This window comes from Catharus ustulatus, chromosome 1 (assembly GCF_009819885.2).
Source record: "Catharus ustulatus isolate bCatUst1 chromosome 1, bCatUst1.pri.v2, whole genome shotgun sequence".
Classification (NCBI taxonomy): domain Eukaryota; kingdom Metazoa; phylum Chordata; class Aves; order Passeriformes; family Turdidae; genus Catharus; species Catharus ustulatus.
Genome location: NC_046221.1, coordinates 50,833,904 through 50,850,070, shown reverse-complemented (window position 1 = coordinate 50,850,070; position 16,167 = coordinate 50,833,904). Strand labels below are relative to the sequence as shown.

The following is a 16,167-nucleotide window of genomic DNA, read 5'->3' as shown; positions in this document are numbered from 1 at the left end:
TATTCAATTGAGAAGTGCTTTTATAATTAATTTAGGATATTCCCCGCCCCCACCCCGCTTTTCCTCTTCGCCCCAACAGTAGTTAGTTGCTATTTTCACCACTGTCTAATTACTTAGTACTGGTTTGTGGGAGGATTCAGCTTCACATGGCACCCCACACAGGTTGTCATTTTGTCAAGAATTCTTTCATTAACAAGCTGTCAATACCCTGCCAACAGCCACCATTTGGTTTGTTAAGGGACTGGGGGCTCTGGAGTGAAGAGTTGGCTCTGTACCCTTTCCGTTTGCTAAAAAATAAATAAATAAAGCAAGAGGCAGATGTCTGCCAGTCTGTTCCTTTGTGACACATTGCAGCCTTTTCCCTTCTTTTTTTCTTTTTTTTTTTTTTTCTTTGCTGAAAGAGCAAGGCAGAAAAGGAGGGAGAGGGAAATCACACAGACTGCATAGATTGTAGCTCAAGCTCCTTTCTCCTTATCAGGCTGCTTCCTTGGGAAGTTGTCTGAGTGCTGTTTGCACCACGCTACCTCCCAGCCCCACATGTCCCCCGACATGCCCCAACTTCAGCACGTAAAGGAAAGCCTTAAAGGAACACAAGCACCACTTTACCTGCAACCTTGAAAACAATCATCCTAATGAAATATGAACACAGCCTGCCTGTCACATAGGTGCTTCTGGAGGAGTTTGTCCTTTCCAGCTAATTAACTGGATTAACACAGATGCTGACAGGCTTTGCCAGGTCCTCATATCACTACTTTTTTGAGACACTGATGATTAAGAATGGCTTTGTGCATCTTCCCCATTGAAAGCCCTACCATATTTGCACAGTCATCTTTTCTTTTTTCTCCTATTAGCTCCCAGGACCAATCTCAGCTTCATTTCACTGATTAGGTTTTGATTGCACTGTGCCTACCAGGTAGAGATTCAAGGTTAGCACAGATGCTGAGAGAATTGGGGCATTTTTCCATTGTCTTGAGCATTTCCGAGAACTTGATGTTGCAACCAAGTTTCAGCTATGTTAAGCAGGAATTTAGCTGGGTTGGCAAAGATGACTGCAAATTAAAAGGCAGACAGTGGGACAAGGAGCAAAGAATGATAGAAGTCTCAGTGGTATCCAGAAACTACAAAAATAAAGGATTGATCAGAATGACAGGGGGTGAAGTAAGTTCTCTGGAGGTCTCTGGAGTTCTCTCTAGTAGGTTTTTGGTCCCTACAGGCCAGTGAGACTGTCATTACATTTAGAGGACACTCAAAGGAATTTAGGGTAATCAATGACATTTTTTCCCTCCTTTTGTTCCTGTCTAACAATTATGCCTTAAATGTGTGGTAGACCCTCCTGTCAGCTGTAAAACCATGTGTGCAAGAGTCATATCTGTACACAGAACACTGATACTTATTTGCCAACAGTCTTGTGCACATTCAGCTACCTACAAATACAGGTTTAAAATGCACCCAGATAAACATTTAAGCTTATGTTAAAACATTCAGTTCCAGCCTTTATTTTGAAGAAATGCAAGAGTGTTTATGCCTCTATTATTCTCAGAAACAGGGAATTGAAACAAGAATCAATCACAATTATACCAGTTACACAGTCACAATTATACAAAAAGGATCTCTGAAAGTTTTGTTTGCTTTGGTTACAGATACCTTTTGAACAAAAAGTGCCTTGATCATGAAGGAGGCTTTATATATTCAAGTGAAGTGTAAACACAGCTACCTGGATAGGGAAAAAATCCCCTTTTCAGCTGCAAACAGATCCTAAACATAATTTCCATAGAGTCCATAGGAGTGGAGTCAGGGAATAAGTAGAAATTAAGAGAAATGGGTTGGATGTGGTTTGTTCCAGTCGTCCTCTCTGGTTATACTCTTTTATCCTCCCATCTTATTTTCTTTGTTTTGTTCTTTGCTTATTTAAAGGTGGTGGGGGCGAATGGTTCTGTCAGTTTATACAATACCAAAGAGTGTAAAAGTGGGACAAATAGAACCAGCTGGGAGATGCTTTATAGCCAGACTGAGTGCACCTTGATAAACAAGTGTGCATAGTTAGTGACAGACAGACAGACAGGTAAATAAATAGATACAGATATGCACACCTTCACTGCTGCAGACTTTTTAACCTCTTTGGGCCTCTTCAAGCTGTCACCTCCACTGGATTAGCTCAAAGCTGAGTACTGGTGATCCCACTGCCCTCCCTGGTGACAGCTGCCATCCAGGTTCAGCCAAAGGCCTCCACATGGGTATTGTCCCAGAGGACAATACCATGTGCCAGGGCATGTGTGACAGGGGTCTCTCTATAGCTCTGAAAACCTGCAAGAAGTATTCACTCTGTATTTTAACTTATCAAAACTCAAGTTCTCCATTTTCTCTGAGGGTTTCTTCTGTTCTTACTCCTACATTAGAGAAATTAGACATAGGATCATCCCATGTCATAACCAAGGGAATTTGTCCTTGTGCCTCACTAGGGATAAAGTCTTTCTAAAATTTGGTTGGCAATTCTGAAATAAAAACTTTAAATAACACATTTTAGTCAGGGGAAGCAGAGGGAAACCAGAGACTTCGGTTTCAGAAGGCTTCAGAAACTTTTCAAATAAGAAAGAATCCTCAGTTGATAACCAACTACCTGCCTCTACTCTTCAAGGGGAGTGTAAATGAATCCAAGATGTCTAATAAATAATGTTAAGAACAGAGTCAAGCCATGTGTTTACAGGGCCCCAAATGACATGTTACTAGAAGAACTTCAGCAGTAGATATGTCCACACAGTCAGTAGCAGGAAAACTAAAATGATGGCAAGCAGGGTATGACCCAGAATCCAGCCTGCAGGATAATTTTTTATCTACAGCAATTTCCATGAGTTAAATGCAGAAAATAAAATCTGAGATAGTTTAAAAAGAGAGGAGTACTGAACAGCTTCAAAATGCTGTTCTCTGTTACAGATAGAATCACCTACATTTTTAAAGTGGTACCTGACAATCTGGCCATATGGTACCCATATATTTTTATGGGAGTCAGGCAGGCAAATCCCTTATGCAGCACTTCAACAATGCTAAAAAGCATGCCAGGCTCTACACCCATCAGACTTCTTTGGGAGCAGGTCATGTCAGCTAAAACTCAGTGCCTTCCTCAGCTACCTAAAATTTTTTAGACATTTCAGTGTCAGCACTATCAAGGCTAAGCAGCTTAGGGATAATTCTAGATGCCTGTATCCTCCAAAATTATATATAAATGCCTTAGAAGACTGCTAAATGTCTCTGACCAGTTTAGTGTCTCCCTGCCATTGATCACAATGGTTTCAGCCCTCTCTTTGTACAAGTGCCAGACTTTCTTTACAGTCTTGTTCAGATCAGAACATTTACAGTATGATCTGGAAGACCAAATAACTTAGAATGCAAGTCAGACACCAGGTTTCTACATTTGAAAAACTTTAAAGTGAAGTAAGAGCTTAATTAAGTTATGACTTAGAGGTTAAGGTAACAGCTTTGCCCTTCTAAAACAATTTTTACTAATGGCAAATCTCTGTCTTCAGTTACATAAATACTTTTACATACTACTCATCATCCAAAAAGTATTAACAACAAAAGAGAAAGTGAGTGATACTTAGACTTGAGTATACATGGAAACCATTATCCAAAAAGGGAATCCAGACAAAGGGGAAATAGTCTGCTTATTTTAAATACAGATGTTTGATTAATTTCTTGGAACTTTCATACTGGTATTTCAGCTAGCATTTATTTTAACTTATTTTAATTTATTTATTTTATCATAGGAAACACAAATTATAAAAATTCAGTAGTCAAACATTGCTTCAACAGCTAAACTGAGGAGACAAGACCTTTTTCCTTAGAACAAACCAAAAAAAAGGAGACTTCACAGGTACCACACTTATCTCTCTTCTTCCCTTAATTTATATATTGTGCAAAAGCATAGCCATCCTAGGTCTTAGCACTGGGATAGTCTTTCTCATTGCAATTCAGTTATAACAATTTGTTTGCCTACTTTGCCTGTCTGCCTCTAGCCCTGATGCGCAGCCGAGCTGCTCGGCAGTGAAGGGTACTCAACCACCTGCGGACTCCTCTCTTGAGTCAACACTGGTGTGACCACAGAATGATGTGTCATTTGACATATGGCAAACAGAGTAGGATCACAGTGCTTTTGGATTAGATCTAGAGGTACAAATCAGCATGTGGCAGGACTTTTACAAGCCTGCTGACATATAATATCCATTAATATTTCAGCATTTGGGGTGATTTTAAATCCCAGACGAGTTCCATCTACATAGATGTTGGGGGCTGGTTCAGTATTTCCCTTTTCTCTCTGTGGAATTTTCCCCTTGTGATGCTAAGGACTTGTTGGCTACACCCTAGCACGGATGGGGAGGGCGGGGGACGGAGGACAAGTAAAGGAAGTGGGGGGTAGCTGCGCTCCCTTAGGCGCTCTCGCTCCTTTGGCTTGGAGAAGGACAGCCGCTGGAAAACCTCGCCCTGACACACCAACGCCGGGCGCTGCTTTCCTTGGCTGGGGGACCCCACAACCCCGTGCCCGGATGCCTTCCCACCTCCACCACACATCCTGTTGGAGCACCAGCACCAGCACTACCCCCAGATCCGTGAGCAGCGTCTCTCCTCCATCCTCCCCATTCAGCACACAGCCGCCATTACCCCAATGCCCCTCCAGTCACATGGGATCACCGCACCTCCCCCTGCTCACCGGGAGCTGTCCGGAGCTGCCTGTGAGCTGGGGCGGTAACTGCACCGCAGGGGAAAGGTGTTGTTGGAACTGCTACAGGGTTCCTCTTCCGTTTTATTGTTAATTTCTTAGCTGTTATTTTATTTTTGTTATATATATTTATATATTTTTATATTTTTATATATATGTGTGTGTGTGTGTATATATATATATATATACACACCAGTAAAGAGCTGTTACTCCTACTGCTATATCTCTGCTTGAGAGCCCCTGATTCCAAAATTATAATAATCAGGAGGGAAGGGGGTCTGCATTCTCTATCTCAGGGAGGAACTCCTGTGTTTCTTGGCAAATATCTGTCTTTCAAACCAGGACAATAGGGACCCACATCTTGTTGTGATGTAAGCCTTCTTTTGAAACAAAAACTTCAGAGAGGAATAGGACTTAACCACAGTTTATTTTGTCTATCTGGGCGTTGACATAAATATGCATGATATTTTATGAACATGCACACACACCTGTGGGCCCAGAGGCCTGCAAGACAACAGGTATCATTTTCAGTGGTCCCTAAGGCTACAAACACATAGGAGAAGTGCAGATCACATGGTAGCAGCTACCCACACACACAGACAGACTATGGTGACAGGATGAAAGAAGAGACAACATGGCACACAGGAGAGCAGAAATTTGAAGCGTGAAAAATTCAGTCCAGGTTTAGTCACAGGAAAGCTCACTGATTTCAGTGCAGGCCCAGTGCACTGGCAGAAGCTGCATCATTGGTCTGCGACTTGAAGCCAAGGCATCTTGGTTTATCAAAGAAATAAACAGCATGTATGATTTACATCCTTTGGGCTTCTGAAGAGGTAAAAGACTACCAAAACAGAAACTTTTAAATTTCCATGCTTCGTAGTGGAAACCTAATCATGACCATGGGACTGTAAATTGTGCAGAATTTAGTTGCTACATGCTGAGCCGAAGTCTGTCCTCCTAAGTCTATAGCTTAGTTGGCTTTCATCTCAAGGTTATTTTTTCAAGATGAAAGCCTTTTACCAACACTAGCAAATGGATCCCATTTTGTCAGTTGCCAAATTGATGATGTCTTCCTGTTTAAATATCATTATTTCAGTTTAATTGTTTAATCCAATTTATTTGTCATGGCTATTAACACTTTACCACCAAAGGTTGCTTTCATTTTACTTTTTAGATGATATAATGCTGCCTGAAAAAATGTGGTTTGCAACTACTGATAAACATATGTGTGCATGTGTGTGTGTGTGTGTGTGACAGTCCATGATCCTTAAGCAAAACAGGCTCCTCTCAGCTCCATGATGTGCTCAAAATACTGTAATGGAGCTCTTTTACATTGCACTACTGTATCACACAGATTTGTAGTTAGGCAAACTTAACAAAAATATATACCAATAAGAGACAACACAGAATTTTTGCAAACACTTACACTGATTAAAATATTTTCTACTTACCCTCCATATTTGCAAATGATTACAAACAGTTGAGAATCAAGATATTTATCTTGATGATTGATGTCAATGAAAAATACATTAAATTTTAATCATCTATTAAAAAACTGTTCATCATTGGTAGTCTGTGAATGCATTCTTCCAAGGCTGCTCCCAGGAAAAGAACGATAGCTTAAAGCTTCCCTGCTCCAACTGTTCTGTCATTCCTACAACTAGCAGGAGTTGAGATTGAAAACTTTCATCTTGAATTTTTTTCCTGTAAAAAAATTAGATTGTGCCAAGAACAAGATTTGGTTAAGAAATGCTATTTCAGCTGGTTTTGGGGGTTTGTTTTGTTCTGTTTTGTTTTGGTTTTTTGATAGGATGTCTTATATAAAATAGAATAAGCCTTCTGGTTTCAGTGGATTTCAAGATTCTCAGGACTTTTCATTCTATTTTCTTCTTTTGTAACTATAATCATTTGAACGAACAGAACTTATTTTTTTTCATCTTCTGAATCATCAAAGAGTTCAGCAAGAATGAAAAGCCAGAGTAACAAAAGGAGAAATAAATTTCAAAAACCTAGTCATCTAACTTTCAAAAATTGTGTCCCATAGCTGGAAAGAGTAAACATCTTAAAAAGAAAAGAAAGGAGAAAAGAAAAGAGAGATAAGAAAGAAAGAAAGAAAGAAAGAAAGAAAAGAAAAGAAAGGAGATTAAAAGTAAAAAAACTTAAATCCTATTCATATTGTTAGTCTCATTGACAGAAAAAGAGGGGAGGTGGAATTAATGCAAAAGTTTGTGAATAATAGACTCCAAAACAAATTGAAAAATAAAAGTAAGAAAACATTCTATTTTAAAACCTGAATGTGAGATTCTTAATAAGGATTTATAACCACACAATTAGAACTTGTCCACACATACCTTGTAGTCATATTGCTACAGTATTCAGATTTGTAGCACTCCAGTAAAACAAGGAATTTCTAGTCTATTATCAGGGGAATCATGATGTAGCAGTTTTGTGTAAATTAGGATTGCAGAATATGTCCTAAAATTAGAAAAAGAATGTTTTGATTAAGTTTTTAAAAGGACTGATTAATAATATGTTTCCTCCTTAGAAAATTAGTTTTGCCTAGAATTTCTTCAATCTGTGGAATTCTAATGATAGCTATTTCTTCATAAGCAAGGATAGACTCAAGGTCTTCATTATTTGCCCTGTACTCCCAGCTCCTTTTACAAACTGTGATTCACCCCTGTACCTTCAGTGATACTTTACAATCCTCAATTGAATTAATTCTATTTATTTCTATGAATAGTCTCCAGTTCTGATAGGTATGTCCATATGAGACATTATCACCTTGATTTTGGTGATGTCAGTGATTCAAGGAACTGATTTTACATGATGGAAACAGCTCTTTAATCATTTATGGAAACCATGCAACAGCAGGCTGTTGGAAAATAAGACTTCCTAAACATACTATGGAAAATTCTGTATCTGACAATTTCCTGATGACCTCACTGCATTCATAGTGAACAGCTGGTCTCACCTAGAAAACTACAAGCTAAAGTGTTTTGTTTGGGTAAAATCTGGTTAAACAAAGCTACTTTTTTAAAGAGGAGGATGCCTGTGGCAGAATCACAGAAAAAGTGCCTGATGGAGAGCAAGAAGGAATACCTTGCTGAAGGGTTTGAAGTAGGCAGTTTTTCCTCCTCTCCCATAATGAATGGTTTAAAGTAATGAGGATCTAGGTGAAGACTTTTTCTTATCTCACAACCCCATTTTCTTAAATGGAGGTTTGATAAAGTTTGCTTCATTTTAGCTAGGAAATCTGTCTATCACCGTCAAATCCATTTGCTTCTCCCAGGAAAAAGGTGGGATCAGCACCCCACCGATGAGGCTGGGACTGAACTGGGATGCAGTAACTAGTAACAGCCTGATGCTGGAAGGATATACAGGAAGAAACATTAAGTCTGTGGGAACAGGAAAGAAAGGGGAAAAAAAGCAACAAAAAATACAGAATAGGGATCACCCTGCCCTGCAACTGTATAACCGTGACCGCAGTTGTCTGAAACAAGGAAAGAAAATTTTGCTCATCTCTGTTCCAGTCAAACCCAGAATAAAACAAAACAAAAGGATTCCTTGGGCATCTCCTGTTAAGGGGTTGCAGGTTTTTTCCACAGCTGATTTAGCAAGTAACTCTCAGTTAAAATCAATTTTGCACTTAGCTAAAACTTGAAATAAATGCACCCTGGCCTACTCTAAGATTGACATAAGACATAAATGAGACACTCACTTTAAGAGCCCTGGGAAAATCACTGGCCTTGGCCTCTAGTGACCTGCAGCGCTCTATCTGCTGACCATTAGTACCAGTCTCTTATCACCTCCGTTTTAGCAGCCTCTACTTTAGATTTAAGGAAATGAACTGTTTCTCCTTGCCTTGAGGCTCTCGGTGTTCTAATTTGTCATATCTTTTTTTTCTTTTTTTTTTTTTCCCAAGAAATAAAAACTTTTAGCTTGAAAATCTTTTCTCATGGATTAAATGCAGTTGGTGATGCCAAAAATAATACAACTTTTAGATTAACAATATTTTTCAAAGAGTGTATCAGATGACTGATATCTTCATTTAATAGCCTCTGTTAGCTGCTTCTGCTGCTTTTGATAGGACACAATTTGCCTCTTTCTCATTTTAATTTTGGGAAGTTTAACAGTGCAAGAATTCTCCCTTAGGATCACAAAGCGAAGTTGGAAACTAGAGATGCAGAAGGAGTATTTGTTTAAAAGTACATAATTGCAAGTGCTAGTTTTTCTATAAAAAGGAAGCTGAGAAGCATGCTATGAATGTTCATTTGCAAAGTCTCAAGCTGTGACTGTGTAGCTGTGAATCTCATTCCGCTATTGTCAAAGCACCACATTGGTAATTGGCAAGAATGGATGGCTGGCCACATACAAAGTAACAAAAAGTTACAAGATCAGCAGCAACTAAATATACTTGCTTCTCCACAGTGTATAATCTTTTATTCTTTTTCCTCTGAGAGCTGCATGATAGGTGATGAAGGATGAAGCTGGGGGATAAAGGGAAAATGCAATCCCCATGACTTAAAGCTGGAATCCAAGCCCTCTGCTTGCTTTCCCCTCCTTTCCTCCCTGGAGCTCACTGTAGTGCTGCAAGACAGGCCAAAGTGACAGAGGCATTCAGTGAGCATTCATCAGGCTTACTCATCAAATCCTCCAGGGACCACCAGGTGCTGGGATTTATTAAACCACACAGTTGTATCCACAGCAAATTCTCCCCAGGGGAATAGCATCACTGGGAGAGGGAATGTGAAAGGAAGTTCTTATTGGTATCATGTGTCACAGTAGGACATAAAGTGACATGACACACAATGTGGTGGAATGCAAGCTGGTATAGCACCAGCTATCTAAGGGGTAGGACTTTCACCTCAGCTGTAACCCAGACTGAAAATGTCTGCCATAAACTCCTGTAATGTAGGAAAGATGCCATAAAAAGATTGTTCCTCTTTTTCTGCAACAGCTGTGAATAATTTGACATTTAGGCAATAGTGTAATAAGAATAATAAATAATAATTTATCCAGAGCCTTTGGATCCTTTAATAGGTGCAACACTTGAGCTGCTGGAGTCTCTTGAGCATTTCTGAAATGTTATCACGAAACACAGGTAAAAGAAGATCCCGTTGGTAGCTCTGAATGTCCCCTAATGATTCCCTATCCAGATAATTTGCTTAGACTCATCACCTTTACTATCATAAATCAAACACTGATGTGATTTTAAGTCCCTTAGCTACCCACAAAGAAAAGATACTGTATTAGATTGTTTCTGTTGCCTTTTATCCTCTCATGTTCCAAGAGGTTTGGTAAATATCAAGGACAGTTTTGAAATTATAGGGAATTTGAAAGTGTTTGTGTTGAGGGTTTTTTAGCTCTGTTTTGTCCTTTAGTTTGATGGAAAATTTTTACCTTTTGGTGGAAGAGAAGGACCTGATTCTTTGGTGCACGAAAACTGAGACAGTTGGGTGAAGGCTTAAGATTTACAGAAATGGTTTCTCTGGGATACAAGGGGAAATTTTAAAATGCAATTTCTGGGTTTTTTTACACAAAATTAACTCTTGAAGACATGAGTTGTGTTACTCCAGCTGTGGTTCTCGAAAAGTAAATTGAGTGGTAGCACCATGACTGGGTGAGAGGAAAGTCACCACAAAAAGTTATGTAGAAGTACACCTCAGAATACTCCAACCTAAAATGTGTGCTTCCAAAAAAAAGTAGGAAGCAGGAGTATTAAGAATATGAAAGAAGTTTCATTATGCAAAGAAATGTGGATATTTCAAACTTTATTTTATTTTGAATGTGCCAAAACCAAAACTAGCTTAAGCCATCACTTAATGAAAATCCATGCTCTGAAAAAATTACTTTGTCACAAAGCTGAAATCCTGCACCTTTACTTTAGCCCTTCTAAACTCTGTAATATCACCAAAAAAAGTATAGTACAAAACCACTGTTTTCACTTGATTGTTTTTCTTTCTGATGGAAAACTAAACTAAACCAAACTGAAACACCCATGCAAATGGCTCAGGTTCCATGTTAACATCAGAACCACATCTCACAGTGGATTACACTCACTGCCAAGCCCTTGTGACTCACAGTATTAGTATGCCATATGGAGGGCAATATAGCAGGAACAGGGACTGTTACTCAGGAAAGGAGCCAAGAAGTGTTTTGAAAAGGATTACAGGAAGAGGGAGACATGCAAGGAGCTGTGCAAAAGACTAAGGAAGCACTGATTAAAAGGGCTGTCATGGGGAAAGGCCTAGAAATTGAAGTAATTGTTGTAGGCGGACTGGAAGGGATGAAAAAATGGAAAGGTATTGGATTTAAAGAACAGGGGTATGGCATGATTCTGATGGGAATATTTGCTACAAATTGAAGTATCAGGAGCAAAACAATTAGTTACTAAGGTGATATTAAAGCTCATTTTTTTTCACTGTAGTGAATGTCAGAATACTTTTAAATACTTTAGTTTTCAAGTTGTGTGATTCAACAGACTGCATTCTGTCCATAAGGGGAATGGGTTAAGCCTGTAGTTGAAAGGCAAGAAGTCGTATGGAAAAAAATGGGACATTTGCCTTCATTTGTCTGAACTGCAGGTAAATGAACCATCTGGAACTGAGCACAGAAGGATGAAAAGCTTCTCTGAAGAGGATGTGTAAGTTCCAACATGGAACTCAGCTTGGCCTGAGGAGTCCTGTGAGGATAGCAGGAGGTGAGGCAGAGATGTGGTGGATAAGTGTGAGAGACATTGATAAATGTTTTCCAGGTTTGACAAAGTGAGCAGATGTGTTGTTTTCTGCCCAAGAAGGATGCCGTGGGGCAGAGTCTTTACCCAAGTAATGTGCTCAGCCAGTTGACCTAAGAAATGTCAATTTGCTTTAGAAAGACTATTTTACTTTGAAAACACTACTTCTGGCTGCCTTTGCTCTCCATGAAGAGCTAAGTCCTCATTTCAGAGCAGCTCTAGGCAGCTCTGTGAGGGCAAGCAAGGGGCAGGGGGATCCAGGAGCAGGCTTTACACATGGTACAGCTCCAAAAACCCACCCACGCTACTTAGCAAATTCCAGCTGCATCTAAATTAACAAGAACTCCTGAGTCCCTGCCTCAAGTCTCTCAAGATACCAGGGACCTGCTCAAAGTATAAAATGACTCCTCTGCACAACAAATACAGAGGCAACCTCCATGAGGCCAAGCAGGACGGGGATGGATGCAAACCTGCCCCTTAGTCCTGAACACATCTGGGAATGCAGCTGCGGTGTTTGCTGTACTGCAGGCAGTTTGAAGGGGCTCTCAACTAACCCTGCCAAAAATACAGGCTCATATATCCCATATTGATCAGCCATCCCTTTTTCTTCCTCTACAAAAGTCTGTTTAACCAGTTAGTTACTTCCTTGGCAGCATTGCCAATCCTGACAATGGCTTGGGAGGAAGCCCTGGGACTACCATCTACATCACAGTTCATCACAGTTCCCTCATTTCTCCTCACCAAACAAATGTTCTTTCCTGAAGCCTTTCTGTTGCTTTTTGGTTTGATTTTCCAATAGTTCCCCCTTCTTTGTTGCTCTGAACTCATCTATTCAAAGACAGAATCCCCAAAGAGTAATTATGGAAAAGGGAACATGGACCTACACTCACAGCAGCACAGTCATAAAATAGTTCAGTCCCAGTTCCATAAGCACTGCACAGTCTATTTTGAACAGTCTCCCGAAAATTTTGTGAGTTTTACAAGGTAACATAAGGTTAGGCAGGCCTTTAGTAGATCACAGTGAGTAGCAGCAAGTAGTTGCTGACTGACAGAAAAGGCTGCATGTCTTCAGCACTAATGTGTGGACGCTACAGAACACTTCTCTTTTAAACAAGAAATACTGGTTAAAGAAAGTCAAACAGTGTTTAGAAAGAGCTGGAAAACTTATTAGGGGATTTTATTTCAATTCTTTGCATATTATAGACGTGCATTTTTCTGTGCTGCCTACCTGCTGTTTGGGGTTCCAGCTGCTCCCCCTGGACCAGCCACTTCTTTCATCATAGCTTCACGGTGCGTATTATACAGGATAATCTGACTGCATTGGCTTAACTCAGATACCCACCTCCATCAAAATCCATGGCAAAACTACACACATCTTCCCTTGTGTTACCCTGTAAGCAATTTCAAAACATAAGGAGGTAAATTCATTCCTTTAACTCAATTTCCACTTTCTCTCTCTTTAGTAAGGGCATGCATGCTGTTAATAATGTTTTCTTAGTCCTCTACCAGGACTTGGCCCTTTTTTTTCCTTTAAAGCAGAAAAAAAAATAATACTATTGGAGTTGGTTTCATTTCACTTCCAGGAAAGTGAAGCATGCTGTAGGAAATATATGCAGTTGTGCAGCTGGAGCTCCTACACACACAGACCATTTGTCCTGGGAACTGAAACACTTTTTCCATGTGTTGGGTGACAAAACACATTAGTATGTTCCTTATATAGAAACACCACATACCACTGTGTTTTAAGCATAATTGGGTACGAATGTTGTAACATGAGCTCCAGAATGTTGGACTCAGATGAGTGAGCATTAATCATTCCCAAAGAAAGGACTGAGATGAGATTTGGCTTCTGTGTGTTATGTTCTAGTGGATATGTAGCAGGCAGCTTGTATTTGCTTTGGGAAGTTTGGCATACTCCATTGCAAGTGATTTGATAGAGAAACACATGTATCCTGCATAAACATCAAAGAAATGTGTATTTAATGAGAGCAAAGCTGCATGTGCACATACAGATAGGAAAAAAGGAGGAAAAAAGAGGCAGCACTGCAACTGTAACTCACAATCACACTGCAGGTGAACCCTGAGACTGATAAGCTCACCTGCAGTCATCTTCACCCCTAAATTCACATGCCTAAATCCCCTCACCTACTGGGGAAACAAGAGAAATGTCTCCTATTTTATAGGGCACTGAATATGGGTACCACTTGACAAAAAGATGTCCTGTGCTCCCATACAAAATTTGTGTAATGATGATCAGAGATTTACAGATCAGAGATAGAAGACTTGGAGGTAGACCTTTATGCTTGGATTGTGATTTTTTTTTCTTTTTTGAGCTCTGGAAAGCCCTTTAAAAAAATGAAGCACTTATTTCCCAATACTTCTAATCGCACTGAAAACCTAACAGCTTTAGTTTCTTATGCCAAATCCTGTAGATGGCTCTGGAGGCAGCCTTGTTTAAATTCCGGGTAACAGAATTACCAGAATGTGGAGCTGGTCTCTGAGCAGGTAAAGAGATGCTGGAAATTACTTGTGCCAGGAAATTGTCACTTATAAAGCTTGACCTGTCCTGTGTGAAATGATGAGGCTTGTGAAAGCTAAATTGGTCTTCAAGGAACAGCACTAATATCAGTCCATCATTCCAACTCTGCAATAACCAGTCGTGGAAGACTTAGTACCTTAATAGTTTGTTTATGGGTCAACCTGGGCCTCCTGTGTCCTGCACACATGGCCTCAGTCTGCAATCTTGCAAGGAAACATCTCAGTCTGTTCAGTTTGCTTTTCTTATCTATAAAAGAGGTTTCTGGAGAAGCTTTAAAAAAACACAGCAGCAGGAGAAAGAGGCAGAATTATTTTCAGAGTTGCCTTTCTAGAAAGCTCTCCCTGTTGCCTGCACTCATGCTTTGACAGCAAAACTGCTCTGGAATCACTGATGTATTCTTGTCTTTTGTGAGGTGTCGGGGAATCTGGGCATAAAATCCAGGGCACAGTTGTGCATTAAGCAACACCATTTTCACCTCTCTCTAGCTCTCTGTACTGCAGCAGATTATTTCTTCATCATTGCTTTAAGTTAAAGGAGAAACTCCATAATTATTTCTCTTGACCTTCGGGCTTAAAATATTTTTTAACAGCTATTGCTATATATGCTTCACTTTTCTGGTTTGTTCCCTTTCTCCCAATTATTTTGAAGAGATTTGCCATGTCCACGTTCACTTTATATTTCCGGCATTTTGGAATTTCAAACTTGAAAATATGTCTCAAATACCAGCATGAGTTTCAGATAATTAAATCATTAACTTTAAAGAAAAAGCCTAAGCTGTCTATCAGCAGTAATGTTGACTATGCATAGAGCTTGTTATCAAGGAAAGGAATTTTTTTTTTAATTCAGGAAATAATCAGAATGGCATTTATTAAAAAGATAAGAAAAGGGATTAACAAAATGTAGTTGTTGGAGCATTCTGAGTACAGTGATGGACCAGTTTAATGTTTTCAGTGTCCTGATCAAGAATAATGTAAAATGTTTAGGGGGTAAAAGTAACACAGCTCAAGGGATATTTGTCCAAGAAAGTATTTCATTTGGAGATAGTATTTCTGAAAGTCTGTTCAGTCTTAAAATTGCTTCAAGCTTCTAATTATTTTATAGCTTAAGTGAAATTACTTCTTCAGAGGAAAATATTGGTTTCTTTTGCATCTGTACTGTGATGTAATTTAAGAACCAGAAAAATTGAACATCAAATAAAAATTCAACACAATTAAATTCTGATCCACAGCAGTATTCAAACCTAACTTTTTATATCTGAGTAATTTAATTATTTCCATTGGCAGTGCTGTCTCAGCTGAGTTCTGTATGTTGCTTACAACTATATACACATCAAAAGAGATATTACACATCAAAAGAGATTATTAATATCATATAATGAAAAATAAAAAAGTTTTATTTTTACACAATTTGAAAAATAAATCTGGAATAATAAAAATTATCCTGACTTTTCTCTGGATATGAGTCTATACACAATCGCTATGGCATACAAGAGCATCTCAATCTGTGCTGCTGCAGTGAAGAACAATCAGAGTAGTGACTTGCCTTCTTGTCTAAGGTTAGAGACAATTGTGATTACCTCAGCCTCCTTCATTTCATATAATTCTCCTTCAGCAGAAGAAACAAAGAGGGCTGGCATACCTTTTGCTCTAAACAGAGAGATGTCTCTCGTATTATTACATGCTTAATCATAACTCAATTCCTTGCAGTGTGACTGTGTCTTATGCTAGATCTACTGAAGCTGCAGACACATCGAAAGAAAGCAGGAAAAAATATTAACTATGTTTTGCAGATCAGTTGGTGTCAATAAATATCCAGATTTTTTTCAAAGGACTGAGCAAATTTAATTTATACTTTTATTAAATACTAGAAGCAAAGAACATTCTGAGTGTAAAATATTGCAAACTGTGAAAAAAAAAAAGGTGACTCGGCTGTACGGTCAGTTTCCTCAAGCTACTCATTATTAACCCCGTGCTCCTTGTGATCTTTCCTAGCCCTCTCCTGAACAGAGGTATGACTACAATAGGAGGTCAGATGCTTCCTCATTACTTTCAGTTTCCACTCGAATGCTTATTTTTTGCCTTAGAGTGAGTCACTTTAGGAGGGAAGAATTGCTATGTTAGAAAGCAATCATTAAGGAAAAATTAGCTAGGCTACACCGTTGTGTAGGGTATAAGGATCTGG

General features: G+C 39.2%; 1 long non-coding RNA gene across 4 annotated transcripts in view; it reads left to right on the top strand.

The window, feature by feature from the left end:
• LOC116998035 overlaps positions 1-15,362 on the top strand; it is a 37,630-nt gene extending 22,268 nt beyond the window's left edge. For all 4 annotated transcript variants that reach the window (XR_004418288.1, XR_004418286.1, XR_004418285.1 and 1 more), the window contains one exon: positions 11,299-15,362. This is a non-coding gene — a long non-coding RNA (uncharacterized LOC116998035). The remainder of the gene's footprint in view (positions 1-11,298) is intronic.
• The last annotated feature ends 805 nt before the right edge of the window (positions 15,363-16,167 follow it).